The sequence below is a fragment of the Pinus tabuliformis genome, chromosome 2_2 (assembly GCF_031772625.1).
Source record: "Pinus tabuliformis cultivar Carrire ecotype Pingquan chromosome 2_2, CPIR1, whole genome shotgun sequence".
NCBI classification, from domain to species: Eukaryota; Viridiplantae; Streptophyta; class Pinopsida; order Pinales; family Pinaceae; genus Pinus; species Pinus tabuliformis.
In genome coordinates this window covers 135,996,781-136,011,613 of record NC_142300.1, presented here as the reverse complement: position 1 = coordinate 136,011,613, position 14,833 = coordinate 135,996,781, and the positions used below count along the sequence as shown (strand labels likewise).

General features: G+C 42.8%; 2 non-coding genes and 1 pseudogene across 2 annotated transcripts; all 3 read right to left on the bottom strand.

Moving 5' to 3' along the window:
• Positions 1–249: 249 nt before the first annotated feature.
• On the bottom strand, positions 250–3,659 carry LOC149191681 (25S ribosomal RNA). Its single transcript, XR_016255226.1, has one exon. It is a non-coding gene; the product is annotated as a 25S ribosomal RNA (ribosomal RNA).
• A 247-nt stretch (positions 3,660–3,906) lies between these two features.
• LOC149191680 (5.8S ribosomal RNA) lies at positions 3,907–4,060 on the bottom strand. The gene has a single exon (XR_016255333.1). It is a non-coding gene; the product is annotated as a 5.8S ribosomal RNA (ribosomal RNA).
• A 2,683-nt stretch (positions 4,061–6,743) lies between these two features.
• Positions 6,744–8,141, bottom strand: LOC149191679 (18S ribosomal RNA; annotated as a pseudogene).
• Positions 8,142–14,833: the final 6,692 nt, after the last annotated feature.

Here is a 14,833-nt window from a genome sequence, read left to right as displayed (position 1 = left end):
GCCTTTTACGTCACAATGTGGAAACCCCAAATTTTGGGCGTCGCGGCGCGACATGGAAACCCCAAAATTTTGTGTGTTGAAGCGTAACATGGAAACCCCAATTTTCCCAGGCTTGGGCACCTTTTCTGCCATGGCGTGGAAACCCCAAATTTCCCGCCCCCAAGAAATAAAAAATTGTCATCTAGAGGAAGAGGCAAAGGCGCAAGAGTGGGAGGGTTGTCCGGATTTGTTTGTGTCAAGAGCGAAGCTCTAAATCGAGGCAACGAAGGGCTGAATCTCAATGGATCATGGCAGCAAGGCCACTCTACCACTTACAATACCCTATCGCATATTTAAGTCGTTTGCAAAGGATTCTTCTCAATGACCATTTGGAATTAAACTTCAAAGCTTCCCCAACCTAGATGCTTCACGGTCATGGTTTGCAAATAAAACGAGCCCCTAGGGGCGACAAAGCGATGCCCCTACTGCGGGTCGAGATACAGTTGAAGATTGACATGCACCGCTTCTAGCATGGATTCTAACTTAGAGGCATTTAGTCATAATCCGACACATGGTGGCTTCACGCCACTAGCTTTTCAATCAAGCACGATGACCAATTGTGTGAATCAATGGTTCCTCTCATACTAAGTTGAATTACTATTGCGGTGTGATTCATCAGTAGGGTAAAATTAACCTATCTCACGACAATCTAAAAGGAACTCACATTCCCTATTGGTGGGTGAACAATCCAAAACTTGGTGAATTATGCTTCACAATGATAGGAAGAGCCGACATTGAAGGATAAAAAAGCAATGTCGCTATGAACGCTTGGCTGCCAAAAGCTAGTTATCCCTGTGGTAACTTTTCTGACACCTCTAGCTTAAAATTCCAAAAATCTAAAGGATCGATAGGCCACACTTCCACGATTTGTATTCATACTGAAAATCAAAATCAAATGATCTTTTACCCTTTTGTTCCACATGAGATTTCTATTCTTGTTGAGCTCATCTTAGGACACCTACGTTATCTTTTAACAGATGTGTCACCCCAGCCAAACTCCCCACCTGACAATGTCTTTTGCCCGGATCGACCTACTGAAATGTGCCTTAAGGCCAAAAATAGGGGTAGTGCCCCATCTACACCCCAAAGAATAAGTAAAATAACATTTAAAGTAGTGGTATTTCACTTGTGCCAAAAACGGCTCCCACTTATTCTACACCTCTCAAGTCATTTCACAAAGTCGGACTAGAGTTAAGCTCAACAAGGTCTTCTTTCCCCACTGATTCTGCCAAGCCCATTCCCTTTGCTATGGTATCACTAGATTGTAGATAGGGACAATGGGAATCTTGTTAATCCATTCATGCATGTCACTAATTAGATGACGAGGCATTTGGCTACCTTAAGAGATTTATAGTTACTCACGCCATTTACCCGCGCTTGGTTGAATTTCTTCACTTTGACATTCAGAGCATTGGGCATAAATCACATTACGTCAACATCCGCAGGGACCATAGCAATGCTTTGTTTTAATTAAATAGTCAAATTCCCCTTGTCCATACCAGTTCTAAGTCCATTGTTCGACGCTTAGGGAAAAGCCCCCGGCAGGGGGCATTCTACGCCCGTAGCCCAATCGGCACGCGACTGCCTACCCTCACTATGAGAGCAGCTCGGGTAGACTACCGACAACCCACAAGTTGAGGGTGAAAACCCCTAGGCCTAGCCATCAGAGCCAATCCTTTTCCCAAAGTTACGGATTCGTTTTGCCGACTTCCCTTACCTACATTGTTCTATTAACCAGAGGTTGTTCACCTTGGAGACCTCATGCAGTTATGAGTACGACTTGGCATGAACAACACTTAGTCCTCTGGATTTCCAAGAGCTGCCAAGGGCACATCGAACACTGCAAGACGTGTGATACTCTTCCAGCTATTGGACCCTATCTCCGGGTGAACCTATTCTAGGGTGGGCAAGCTGTTCAAAAGAAAAGATAACTCTTCCCGGGGCCCTCGACAAAGTCTCTGGATTTCCTAATGTTGCCGCTCGCCACCATGTCCTAGTTTGGGAATATTAACCCGATTCCCTTTCGATGCTCGTGCAAAGTGGACCCTTGATACAAGGCTTCCCCATCTCTTAGGATCAACTAACCCATGCCCAAGTGCTATTCACATGGAATCTTCCCCACTTCAGTCTTCAAAATTCTCATTTGAATATTTGCTACTACCACCAAGATTTGCACTGGGGGTCGATCCACCCATGCTCACAACTGAGGTTTCTCAATGACTGCCGTGTCCTCCTACTCATTGGAGCTAGGAAATTTCTCTAACAGTCAAGTATAGGTTACACACTTCAGTGCCATCCATTTTCAGGGCTAGTTGATTCTGCAGGTCAGTTGTTACACACTCCTTAGCAGATTTCAACTTCCATGACCACCATCCTAGTGTCTTAATCAACCAACATCCTTTGTGGGATCTATGTTAGCATGCAATTTGACACTGTAACTCGACTTTTGGTTCATCCCGCATCGCTAGTTCTGCTTACCAAAAATGGCGCACTTGGAGCTCTCGATTCCACGGCGCGGCTCAGTGGAGCAGCCACACCCTCTTACCTATTTAAAGTTAGAGAATAGGTCGAGGGAGTTACGCCCTAGATGCCTCTAAATATTTTCTTTACTTGATAAAACTCGCACATGAGCTCCAGCTATCCTAAGGGAAATATCAGAGGAAACTAGCTACTAGATGGTTCAACTAGCCTTTTGCCCCTATACCCAAGTTAGATGAATGATTTTCACATCAGTATCACTACGAGCCTCCATTAGAGTTTCCTCTGGATTCACCTTTCTCAGGCATAGTTCACCATCTTTTGGGTCCCAACAGGTGCGCTCGCACTCGAACCCTTTGCATAAGCTTAAGGTCGGTCGATAATGCACCCCCCTAGAGAGGGGATCTTGCCCGTCAACTTCCTTACGCCTCACATATTTTCAAACCCGCTGACCTACACACATGTTAGACTCCTTGGTCTGTGTTTTAAGACAAGTCGATTGGAAAGCCCACCAACCAACACCACGAGCATGTAGGTGCACACGGCCCACCACAAGGGTGCATGCTTCATTCCTCAACAACTGTAACAACAAAATGACAGACAGTAAACCACCTGTGCTTGTGATGATGCAGTAGTTCATGTTGGTTTAAACCTCAGGTCAAGTGGCAGACCAACTTGAGTCATTCCACATCCGACCGAGATGCATCAACAACCTCCATCCTCTTCCCTCCCAGCAATTTCAAGCACTCGTTAACTCTCTTTTCAAATTCATTTTTATCTTTTCCTCGTAGTACTTGTTCGCTATCAGCCTCTCGCCTGTATTTAGCCTTGGACGAAATTTACCACCCAATTAGGTCTGCATTCCAAAACAACCTAACTCACTAACAACATCTCGTGATGCGGTAGGGTCCCAGCCCAACCGAGCTGTCACCCTCTCAGGCGCCCCCTTCCAAGGGACTTGGCCCAGGTCTGCCACTAAGGACACTTCTATAGACTACAATTTAGACAACGCTGCTGCCCAATTTTCATGCTAGGCTCTTCCCAGTTCGCTCGCTGCTACTAGGAGAATCCTTGTAAGCTTCTTTTCCTCCACTTAATTATATGCTTAAACTCAGTGGGTATTCTCACCTGATATGAGGTCGCAAAGTTGGAGGTAAATCCACCCTACCCGATGGGAGGACAAGAGAGAGCACAACAAGTTTGAGCGATGCCACACAAAGCCCACATCAGCTAACACTGACTGCCCCTCCAAGGGGACAAGATCACAGCTCGCCAACGCATGCCACGAAACATCGCTTGAGGTATTTCAATCAACCGCATCACATTGGGCATAGGCGACTAGCTTCGTTGCTCCCTAACATATTGCAAGGAGCGTGTTTTAATGGGATGCAATTCCCAGACAAACATGCCCTTGACCAAGGCCTTAGGTGCAAATTGCATTCCAAAACTCGATGATTCATGGGATTATGCAATCCACACTAAGTATCGCATTTTGCTACATTCTTCATCGTAACAAGAGTCGAGATATCCATTGTCGAGTGTCGTTTCCACATATTACCAAAAAATCCACCACAACACTGAATAGGGGCACCCCCCACAACAATTATAAGGCTAAAGGCCAAAAGGAGGAAAGGAAGAAAAACACATGAAAGAAAGAGAAATAAAGGTGTCTACCCCCCTCACAGGAGGATGTTCAAACAGAGAACAATTTCCTCGAGGCCCACGCCCTCGGAAAAAGGGTGGAAATGCATGGAATAGCAATCGAGAAGGACTAGGGTGGCCACCCCGGGAGCTCTCACTACTTTTAATCCTTACGGAACATTAGTCCACATTAATTCCCCATTTTCTCCGTAAAGCTAGGGACTGAAAGGAATAAGGGAAGAAAACAATGTGAAGGAAATAAAGATCAAACATGGCTACCAACTCACAAGGGGAGGCTCAAACAAAGCACAGGCCTCCCAAGCCCCGTGCCTTCACAAAAAGGGGGGAATTGAAGGGGACGAAGATTGAGAAGGACTAGGGTGGTCACCCTAGGAGCTCGCACTACATTTTGTCCTTCCCAAACACCAATCCACAAAAATCCCAATTTTTCTCCGTAAATCTACGGGCCAGAAGGAAGAAGGAATGAAAACAACATAAAAGAAAGGGATATCAATTGTGGCTACTGGTTCAAAAGGGGAGGCTTTAAACAGAAAATAAGCTTCCCCAACCTCATGCCTTGGAAAAAGGAGCGAACTGTAGGGACAGACGAATGAGAAGGACTAGGGTGTCCACCTTGGGAGCTCACATTGCGTTTCATCCTTCCCGAACACCAATCCACAAAAATCCCAACTTTTCTCCGTAAAGTTAGCGGCCAAAAGGAAGAAGGGAAGAAAACAACATGAAAGAAAGAGAGATATGAAACATGTCTATTAGCTCACAAGGGGAGGCTCAAATAGAGAACAAGCTTCCCCAACCTCGTGCCTTCACAAAATGGGGGGAACTGCAGGGGACAACGATCGAGAAGGACTAGGGTGGCCACCCCCAAAACTTGCACTGCTTTTTATCCTTCCTGAACAACAATCCACAACAATCCCACCTTTTCTCCATAAAGCTAGGGGCCAAAAGCAAGAAGGGAAGAAAACAACATGAAAGCAAGAGATATCAAACAAAGAATAAGCTTCCCAAAACCTGTGCCTTTGCAAAAAGTGGGGAACTGTAGGGAATGGTGATCGAGAAGGACTAGGGTGGACAGCCCGGGAACTCGCACTGCTTTTTGTCCTTCTTGAACACCAATCCACAGCAATCCCACTTCTTCTCCATAAAGCTAGGGGAAAAAGGAAAAAGGGAAGAAAGCGACACCAAAGAAACAAAGATCCCAAGAAAAGAGAGAAGCTTAACAACATGCCGAGTAGATGTTCGCTAATCAAAAAGAAATTAAATAAGGCACCTAATAAAAAAGCATCCCACCTCTTCACACCCTCCCACATACATTATAGCACAACACACTTTCTAGCTTACAACATAACAAACAACAATCAAACAACCAAGCAAATAAATCACAACCTAAACTTGACCACTAGAAAAGATAAGGGCCATAATGAGACCAGTGTCTGGAGCATGTTACTGAGAGGTAAACAACTCCCCAACCTGGGACAAGGCTTCAAATGAAAAATAGACTACTAATAACAAACCCACCTCGCTATTGCGCCCCTCTGTGTAAAAAACACCCAACAACCTTTCCAGCGAGAAAGTCAATAGGGGTCAAGAATCAAACTCCAAAGAGGAGTTGTCATGGGCTGACACTCAATGCTGGAGAAAGCCATGGGCCACAAATACATCAAGGGTGTAAGGCCACTAAAGAGAGGGATGTACACAAAGTGCACATGATGAAACACAGAAATGACCAAGTCCCACAAAAAACCCACAATCCAAATGTAGGAACAAAGACACAACCCGCTACTTATTTTTTCCTTAGAAGGGGAGTGCCTCACGAGAGGATGAGGAATTCACTAGATGGCAATGACATGAGATAATATTGCCACGCTCATGCCCACTGGTGTGGAAAATTGCAATCTCGATGGAACTCAGATTGAGGGAGGGGTTTTTCATTACCTAGACACCCAACCCTTCTGCGAGGGCATATTGAGGAACGTTTAGGAGGACTAGGGTGGCTAGCCCAATGGGTTGAACCAATCTTCATCCATCCCATACTGACCCAACCCCGACAATTTCCCCTCACAGAAGGTTTGAGATACTAGGTTCATGTGCAACCACTCCCTCGACCCAACCACCAGCAAAAAAGCTCACCGAAGCAGCACATCAACCACCGTCGCCTTTTTCAAGAGAACCAACTATGGAAGCCCACACCCTTGGCCGATGCCTTCCAACGAAAAAGAGACTGAGCACTTCCGCTATGAATGAGTCTAAATTTATCCATCTTATTTCCCAAGCACCTCAACTGCAGCAACCATGCCTAGGCAAACAAATCGTGGGAAGGGCTCCCAAGAAACAGGCTTCTGAACCCTCTACAGAAACACATTGGGGGAAAGAAAAACAAAGGTTGGGTGGGACAAGCACAAGCATGGCTTGCAAGCACACACACAAAAAAACAGTGTTACGTCAAGACAAGCAACCAACAATGTTCCCGTCAAACACCGAACCCACTCCCCTAGAGACACACCAAACAGTCCCACATTGCAATCGAAACCCAACCAAATCGAACTAAAAAAGAAAGCCCCTGCTATCAATGATCCTACTATAGATTCACCCATGGTAACCTTGTTCTGACTTCTCCTTCCTCTAAATGATAAGGTTCAATGAACTTCTCACTACGTTGATGGTGGTGAACCACCATCGTCAACGCAATCTGAACACTTCACCAGATCATTCAATCAGTAGGAAGCAATGGGCAATGTGTAAAAAGGGCAGGGACATAGTCAACATGAGTTGATGACACATGCTTACTAGGAATTCCTCATTGAAGACCAATAATTGCAATGGTATATCCCCATCACGATGTAATTTGAGAAGATTTCCTGATCCTCTTGAACTAGGAAGAAAAACTCATTGGCTGCATCAGTGTAGTGCACGTGCAGCCCAGAACATCTAAGGGCATCAAAGACCTGTTATTGCCTCAAACTTCCATGGCCTAAATGGCCATATTCCCTCTAAGAAGCTAGCCGCAAAGGGGAACCTTCGTGTAGATATTTAGCAGGCTGAGGTCTCGTTCGTTATCAGAATTAACCAGACAAATCGCTCCACCAACTAAGAACAACCATGTACCACCACCCGTAGAATCAAGAAAGAGCTTTCAATCTGTCAACCCTTACTATGTCTAGACTTGGTAAGTTTCCCCGTGTTTAGTAAAATTAAGCAGTGGGCTCCACTCATAATGGTGCCCTTCCCTCAATTCCTTTAAGTTTTAGCCTTGCAACCATACTCCCCCAAGAACCCAAACACTCTGATTTCTCAAAAGGTGTTGGCAAAATCCTTAGAGCAACATCAGCCAATCCCTGGTCGCCATCGTTTATGGTTGAGACTAGGATGCTATATGATCGTCTTTGAGCCTCCAAATTTCTTTCTTGATTAATGAAAACATCCTTGGAAAATGATTTCACAGTGGTATGTCTTTCATAAATCCAAGAATTTCACCTCTGACAATGAAATACGAATGCCCCCAATAGTCCCTATTAATCATTACTCTGTTCCAAAAGGCCAACACAATAGGACCAAACTCCTATCACGTTATTCCATGCTAATGTATTCAGAGAATTAGCTTGCTTTGAGCACTCTAATTTTTTCAAAGTAACAACGCTACAGCCAAGATCCAACTACGAGCTTTTTAACTGCAACAACTTAGATATACGCTATTGGAGCTAGAATTACCACAGCTGCTGGCACCAGACTTTCCCTCCAATGGATCCTCGTTAAGGGATTTAGATTGTACTCATTCCAATTACCAGACCTGATGATCCAAGTATTGTTATTTATTGTCAGTACCTCCTGTTTTCGCATAGATTGACATGACAACGCTCAGACCGGGGGCTGTCACTCTGATCCCCGATCTCTTCGTTTAAGCCTGTCTCCCGTGGCTAAAGGGGGTAGACCCTATGAGGTGATGAAGACCAACTGTCGACCAGTTGGGTTGGGAGACACGAAGAAATGAACACTAAATTGATTTTGTTAAATTAATAGACCAGTGCCTTGTGGAGTTAATGTTTAATCGTTTAATTATCAGACGCTGCAGAAATATAAACCATGTAGAGCAATCATTTATCATCAAAGCTTAACTTTAGCAATTAAAATTTTAAAAGGTAAATGCTTTAAACAACCACCAAAATGCTAACCAGAGATCACATTTATGCAGTTAATCTTCGAATGAACATTTAAGCACGATAAACATTAATTCCCACGTCAAAAAATTTTAGCCTTAGCATAAAAGATGATATCTAAGAAATTCTCTAGCCAAGACTGAAATTGGCAAAAAGCTTCCCAAAAATATTATATATATATATATATATATATATATATATATATATATATATATATATATTTAATGAAAATGAAACTTTAAATCTAAAAATGAATTAAACCAAAAAAAAGAAATCTTTTTTCAAATTTTCTATTTTATATTTTTTATGATTTTTAATTAATAAAATCTAACTATTTAGCCAAATTAATAAAATCAAACTAAACTAAATCAAAGATTAAATTTCTAAACCTAAACAAAACTTTCTGAAATCTTAATTTAAAGTCTATCCTAATATCTAAAGCTTACATATATTAAAACTAAAATCAAAATATACCTAACCTTCCATTTCTAAAACCCTAGACTAAACTTTAATCTAAAATTAAAATCTAAAATCTAAAATCTAACCATATATTAAAAGATCGAACTAAAACTCAAACTAAAGCTCTAAACTATAATGCAAATGAAATACAATCGAATAAAAAAAATGCTCAACTCTCACTCACGCTGAGGACCCAAAAACGATACGCAGACTTGCAAAGAAATTACCTGGCCCGAGAATGAAGACGGCAGACAGCTTACGCTTGCGGGTTATTACCTGGTTTTCACGTAAATTTTAACTGTGCTGAAAGGCTTCTGTCGATGTCTTTCTCACCTGAAGCCCCCACGCAACATGCCCAACGTACGTTCACTGGAAAATCTTTCACGCTGGACGCAGTGACAGGTAGGTAGAAATAAACGCGTTCTTCTTTGTCTGCGGAGCACTTCGACGGTGAACAGAGAGGAATGCAGATGGAGAGGGACGTAGTGTTAACGGCTCAACGAAAAATGCGATGAACAGTGAAAATGCTTCTTCGATGGTGGATGAATATCGCTTGTCAGCTTGCAGTCTCCAGCAAACATGAAAAACCACGCTGATCAGACCCACGATGTTTGATCGATTTGGCTGAAGGGTTTTATAATGTGTGAACGCAGGGATTGCTTGAAAAATGGAAGGCGACGTATTAACTTATGGAAAAAATATGTAGTTTTCAGGTAGCGATGGAGATCACGTGAGGGATAGAGGATTGTAGGCTGAGACACAGTCCGATTAAAAAAAATGAGGCTGTGGACATGCGATTTTCCAGGCTGTGTTTGCTGATGAGAAAGAAAGGGCTGATCTGAAGCAGCTTTGAAAAGATGGCAGCAGGATGATGAAGAAGGGACAACCTAGAAGCTATTTCCTAAAAAAAAAATGCACCTGTAACTTGGAAACAAAAAAAACCGGAATATAATATATGCATAAAACAAAATTTGAAACCCCAGATCGGCTAAACAAAATTACAACGTTTGACTCTTTTAATAGCCAGATTTAGCAATAACAAAAGAAATATTATCAAAATTTAATTTTAATATAAAACGCTTCAGAAAACCCTGCATGCATTCATAAAAAATATATTTTGAATGATAAGCTAGGGATCAGGAACTGGCTGGGCTCTTTCAGAAAACACAACCCGAGAGTTGGCTGGTTCAGCCGAGAACTTCCCCTAATGTCCGGTAATCTAAAAAAGATTTCCTGCACAGCTTAAAATCAACCTTCAACATAGAAGGAGAAAACAATAGTGAAACCCCGATCAAATGGAGATACCTGCCAATATATTTCAGAATCTAAACTATCATTCAAACCTCAAAGATCAGGCAAGATACCTGTGCCTAGATCAATCTTCATTAAGCTATCATTAATGGTTGAAAATAAAATTATGCAGAAAAATAGAACAATCTTACAGCATTTTCCGAAGAGTAACACCAACAAGATTTTTAACCCCAAAGTCTTCTTTATTACACAAAAAAATGAACTACAAGAGAGCTTCTTCAGCACAAAACTCACAGATCCTATATCCTCAAATGACCCCCTAGGACACTATTTAAAGGAAGATATCCCAACGGCTAGTTCGAGTGATCCATGTTGAAATGATCTCGACCGTCGATTAGAATCAAGATATCTCTTAATCTCATCCGTCGAATTAGTTAATTCATTAAAAAATGAAAATTTGCATTTATTTACTCAAAAATATTATTATTTTATTATTTTTAGGGTTTTTGCTTTATTTTATTATTTTTATTTTTATTTTTATTTAATTTTTTATTTATTTATTTTATTTTATTTTTTAAATTTTGTAAATTTTAAATTTATTTTTAAATGGATCCTCGAACTTAGCCTTTGGAAAAATCACCTAGGACCTAGGACTTAGGACTTAGGACTGAGGGGATTAAAACATTTTCTAACCCTCAAGACACTTTAGATCATGACTTTTACAAATTTACATCTCAAGGGGGGAAAACCCATTTGACATAGACCCTCATAAACTACCCAGTTCTGCGACACAACTATAATCTAGCAGATTAACACACTAGGATTCTCCTAAGATTCTAGTGACAAAATCCATCCCGGCTTTGGGGTTAGGCTGAAGGAAAACTCTGCTGATCATGGATCGGTGAGACGAAAAACCTTCCGGGACGTAGATTATCACTTAGAAAATTAGGTCCACCTAGGCAATTTATAGACATGACTCATATCTGCTAAGATTATTTACAAATTATACATGCAGACTGGGTTTACAACATAAATTGATCAATCTGTCGATGACTGCAGAATGGCACGGACATGTCGATCGAGCGCTACCCTTTTTGCAAAGAAAAGGGGGGATACTGCTGTGGGCAGTTGACCGGTAGTGGTCAACACCTCCCCATGTCAAGATTGGGTAATTTGTGTGCCTGCTGCCTTCCTTGGATGTGGTAGCTATTTCTCAGGTTCCCACTTTAGAATCAAACACTAATTCTATGTCCACCCGTCACCACCATGGTAGGCCTCTATCCTACCATCGAAATTTGATGGGGCAAAAATTTGAATGAAGCAGCACCAGCACAAGGGCTGTGTAATCTGTCAAGTTATCATGATTCACCAGAGAAGTGGGCAAGCGTGCACCAGCCTTTTATCTAAAAAATGCATCTCTTCTAAAGAGTCGGGATTTGGTGCACGTATTAGCTCTAGAATTACTATGGTTATCCAAGTAGTATGGTACCATAAAAAAACTATAACTGATTTAATGAGACATTCGTATTTTCACACTCTAAATTAGTTCATACTTAGACATGCATGGATTAATCTTTGAGACAAGAATATGACTACTGGCAGGATCAACTAGGTAGCACCCTTCAACTTCAAAGAGCATTCTAGGTGCTCTCTTACCAAGGACATGGTGAACAAATGGTTAGACCTTCCAAGCCACAACGCACCAAGGCCACTTCAGAGTTTTCAACCATGCCCCAACCAACAAGAAAACGAGTGATCACTCACCCACTCCCTTATAAATGCCTTCAAAAGCCTCCATGTCCTGCACCAAGGCCACCTAGGAGTCCACTCAAACAGTAACAATGGTGGACCTCGATTTGCCAATTTCCTACGGTAGCCTCGATGCAGAGGAAGAAAATGAAGAATGACCAACCACGCAACCTCTATATTATAAATGAACCCCAACCCTCCTCTTCCCACACCGAGGCCACCTAGGAATCCACCCGGACAACAGCAACGATGGACCTTGATCTCTCGATCGCCTTTAGTAGCCTCGATGTGAAGGAAAATCAAGGAAATAAAAGGAGGATGACTGACCATAAATCCTATCATAGAGAGGCCATACAAACCTCCTCGCCCCGCACCGATGCCACCTAGGAGTCCACCCGGACAACAGTAACAATGGACCTCGATCGAATGATCACCTGTGGTAGCCTCGACACAAAGGCAATGGAAACAAATATTACAAGACAAACCGAGCCCACAACCTCCCTTAGAAATGCTCCCAAACCCTCCCCTCCCCACACAAAGGCCACCTAGGAGTCCACTGGGACGACAACAATGATGGACCTCAATCACATGATCGCCTGCAGTAGCCTCAATGCAAAGGAAATGGAAGGAAATAAAACAAGACCAACTGAGCCCACAACCTCTCTTAGGAATGCCCCTCAACCCTCACAAGCCTCCTTCCCATTGGACCATGAGCGCATACATAATTGAAACAACAAATGCCCATAAAAATTGTGACTTAACATTTCAACCGCAAAATCCTACCACGCACGCGAGATGCAAGGAAAAAGCTGACCACTCGATCAAACATATGGGCCAACACATATATTAAAACCTCAAAGCCAATGAAACCATGGATTATGTGCACTTTGAAAGGAATTCCAACCCTTAACTTAACAATAAGGAGAACAACGCCTCACATCGCCCGACGGAAAAAGTAAGCAAGAGGGAAGGTAATTGGTTTACAACCAAAACCCTTCCACATTCCTCTTAAATGTATGCATCTCAACTGACAATGCCAACATAGAAAGAGTACAAGCACAAGAAACTGGCACCATAAACAACTGAACAATGAAGAGGCTAGCCATCAGAGGGAGCCACACCACAACAACCCATATAACTTTGATAAATTAGAGCAGAAGGGGAATTGTTCACATATGTCGCCCAGGGCAAGCATGGCCAAGATTACTGCTCATGTGCTACCGAGTGGGTATGGAGAGAAGATGAAAATCGGCCACCCTACAAATGACCCAAGGCCATTCTTGAGGCAAACCCGAAAAGCCAACTCAATTACCAACCCACCTTTCACACGAAAAGCAAAACCCTCCTCACCAAATAGGGAGGAGGTGAACAATATAACGAGCCAATTTCAATGGAGACACACATGGCTGCTGAGCCCAATCAAAATTTCCTATTCACAACAACCGAGGGGCATGATAGCGACATAGCCACGATGGAGTTTTGGGGTTTCCATCTAGGACCACAACAACGAAGGCTCAAAGGATTGCCGAGCAAACTTGAAAATTTTTATCGTTTGGAAGGGAAAGAGGGACAAGGATGAACATGGCCAACATTACTGCTCATGGGCTACTGAGTGGGGATGGAGAGAAGATGGAAATTGGCCACCCTACAAATGACCCAAGGCCATCGTTTAGGCAAACCCAACAAAACAACTCAATTACCAACCCAATCTTCACACACAAAGAAAACCTATCACTTGTATCATTTGGATGGGCATGAGGGACCAAGACGAGCCAGGTAGTGACACCACAACAACCCATACAACTCCAAGAACTTAGAGAACAGAAGGGGAATTTTTCACATATGCCTCCTGGGACGAGCATGGCCAACATTACCACTCATGTGCTATTGATTGGGGATGGAGAGAAGATGAAAATCGGCCACCCTACAAACGACTCAAGGCCATCGTTTAGGAAAACCCAAAATACAACTCAATTACCAACCAACCTTTCACAGGAAAAGAAAAACTATCTCTTGTATCATTTGGATGGGCACAAGGGGACCAGGATGAGCTAGGGAGCCACACCACAACAACCAATACAACTCCAAGAACTTAGAGAGCAGAAGGGGAATTGTTCAAATATGCCTCCTGGGACGAGCATGGCCAACATTACCGCTAGTGTGTTACCAAGTGGGGATGGAGAGAAGATGAAAATCGGCCACCCTACAAACAACCCAAGGTCGTTGTTCAGGAAAACCTGAAAAAACAACTCAATTACAACCCCCGTTTCACACAAAAAGAAAACCTATATCTTGTATCATTTGGATGGGCACAAGGGGACCAGGATGAGCCAGGGAGCCACACCACAAAAAACCATACAACTCCAAGAAATTAGAGAGTAGAAGGGGAATTTTTCACATATGCCTCCCAAGACGAGCATGAGAAACATTACTGCTCATGTGCTACTAAGTAGGGATGGAGAGAAGATGAAAATTGGCCACCCTACAAATGACCCAAGCCCATCATTCAGGCAAGCCCAAAAAAACAACTCAATTACCAAGCTACCTTTCACACAGAAAGAAAACTTGTCACTTGTATAATTTGGATGGGCACAATGGACTAAGACGAGCCCAAGAGCCACACCACAACAACCCAAACAACTCCAAGAACTTGGAGAGAAAAAGGGGAAATTTTCACATATGCCTCCCAGGATGAGCATGGCCAACATTACTACTAATGTGCTGCTGAGTGGGGATGGAGAGAAGATGAAAATCGGCCACCCTACAAATGACCCAAAGCCATTCTTCAGGGAAACTCAAAAAAACAACTCAATTACCAACCTACCTTTCACATGAAAAGAAAACCTATCACTTGTATCATTTGGATGGGCACGAGGGACTAGGACGAGCTCAGAAGCCACACCACAATAGCCCATACAACTCCAAGAACTTGGAGAGAAGAAGGGGAATTGTTCACATATGCCTCCCGGGATGAGCATGGCCAACATTACTACTCATGTGCTACTGAGTGGGGATGGAGAGAAGATGAAAATCGGCCACCCTAC